The sequence below is a fragment of the Cyprinodon variegatus genome, unplaced genomic scaffold, assembly GCF_000732505.1.
Source record: "Cyprinodon variegatus isolate N-32 unplaced genomic scaffold, C_variegatus-1.0 Scaffold193, whole genome shotgun sequence".
Lineage (NCBI taxonomy): Eukaryota > Metazoa > Chordata > Actinopteri > Cyprinodontiformes > Cyprinodontidae > Cyprinodon > Cyprinodon variegatus.
The window spans coordinates 429,444-431,755 of record NW_015150646.1 but is presented as its reverse complement, the minus strand read 5'-3'; positions in this window follow the sequence as shown (position 1 = coordinate 431,755).

The window sequence follows — 2,312 nt, the reverse complement described above, 5'->3', positions numbered from 1 at the left end:
GCCGGCAGCCGGCCACCCCGAAGTAGGGCCGGGCACCGAACACCAGCCCCCCCACGGCACCGACCGAAACGCCCCAGCCCCACAGAGCACCGAAACACGCCCCGCCCCCCGGCACCAAGCCCCGGTGACCGGCCGCAACACCCACCGCGACCGCACCACCCAGGAAAAACACTCAGGCTGCCCCGCCTGCGGCCGGGGCCCACGCGCATCTGCCGCGAACCGGACGCGAGCGCCGCGGGACCCCCCCAAAACGCCCCCCCGGCCAAGAGCGCAGCCCCACACCACCAAGACCGATGCCAACACGCGCAGCGAAACACACCGCGCACAGAATCAGCCCGAGAGCAGAAAAGCCGCCCGGCGCAAAACCGCAAGAAGAGCAGACCGCAGCCGGCACAACCTGCACAACCTGCCTGGTTTCTAATTACTCCTCATCTTAGTCACCTGCATTTCTGTTTTATTTCAGCCCAAGCTATCGGGCCAGATCATTGTTTAGTGTTTTTTTTTTTTTTCTGTTTGGCTGTTTTTAGTTAATTCCAAGGTTCGTGTCCTTGTACTTGGCGGCCAGATTGAGAAGGTTTTTGTGTCTGTCTTGTCTTCTGATCATGTCCTGGTCCTTCCCCATGGAGCCCTCAGGGTTTTGGTTTGGAATGCGGAGAATGTTAGATTTATTCCCGTAAGCCTAGCTCCAAGGAGCAGACCAGTTTAAAGTTTCCTGCAGAAATCCTGGTACAACGTCTTGTCTCTGTTCCCTCAACCACTGAGCCTGCCCATCTGCATCTGAGCTTGCCTGTCTGCATCTGAGCCTGCCTTTCTGCATCTGTACATGTCCGTCTGGGCACGCTTCTGGATCCTTTCTGACTCTGAAACTGCCTAAACACGCTGAGGATTCCTGGATCCCAGGATCTATCTGTTCCTCTGCAGATCAAAACCCCTGGACGGGCTACAGACCCCTGGGTCCTGGAACTGTTCCTGTCTGATATGTATCCCTGTCCTGGATTGGATTCCTGCCTGCTCGCTGCTTGGGGTTGCTGCATCGACACTCTGGGCGGCTCAGGGCCACATCTCGTTGGCAGTGCATCGCCTGATCCTGCCTATAATTAAGAGGATGGACTGAACTGTTACACCAGGTAAGTGACTCACTCTGATAATCATCTCTTGTCAAGATGGAGCAACAGCCCTGACCCCATCATCAATTTAATTCAGTTTAATTTAGTTTATTCCTATCGCGCCAATTCACAACACGTCATCTCAAGGCACTTTACAGTTCACCAGATCATCCAGTCAAATTGATTCAAAGTTTTCCATCTAAGGAAAACCAGTTGATTGCATCGATGCATTGACTCGGATGCAACCCTCACACTCCAGCAGAACCAGGCTCAGTGTGAGCGGCCATTTGCCGAGACCGACTGGGGTTCAAGGAGACAGAAGCAGAGATACAAGAAGCAACTGTAAAAGGCGGCCCCGTCCAGGAAACACACAGCCAGGCAGACGAGCTCTGAGCCAGCTCCCATATCAGAGGATGAAGAGAGCGAATCCAGCCAATCACAGTCAGAGAAACAGGACTACGCTGGAAAAACAGGCCGATCTCCAACTTCTATAAACCAAGGTGTTGAAGGCAGCAGCACAACTGATATTTCTCTCAAGGATGATGTTGACATCATCCTTGAGAGAAATATATCTTTGATATAAGATGGAGCTTGACCATTTAAGGATTTATATGTGAGAAGGAGGATTTTAAATTGAACACCAACACCAGCAACAGAACTCTTAGGAGAAGAGGAAGCAGGGTTCTCAGAACAAGATGGAGCAACAGTTCTGTCTGCATCATCAACACCAGCAGTATGAAGATTATAGAATTAATTTAGAATATAACTGGTTTATTTTTATTTAGATGAAGCTTCATATTTCATCACTTTGTGTTGAAAAAAACAAACAGTTTATCATATAGATAGATTTTGTTTTTTAAAATATTTTGTTTAATAGATTGCAAAAACTAATTGCACTTTTCTTGACCCTTTTCAGGTCACGTTTTTTTTCCTCCCCTTAGTTGTCTTTTTGTTTTTTCCCTATCCCTGGATTCTTCCTCAACAAATAGCGAGCTACCCAACAACCACTGCATCGCAGTAGGATTCTTTCAATTCCCAGTCTCCATGGAACACTTTGACTCTGTCTTCCTAAATCAAGTCTACCAAACAAAAAACTGGAATGAAGACTTTCAGTTTAATCATATTTTTTTAGTGTGTGTACATCACATATATATATATATATATATATATATATATATATATATATATATATATATATATATATAT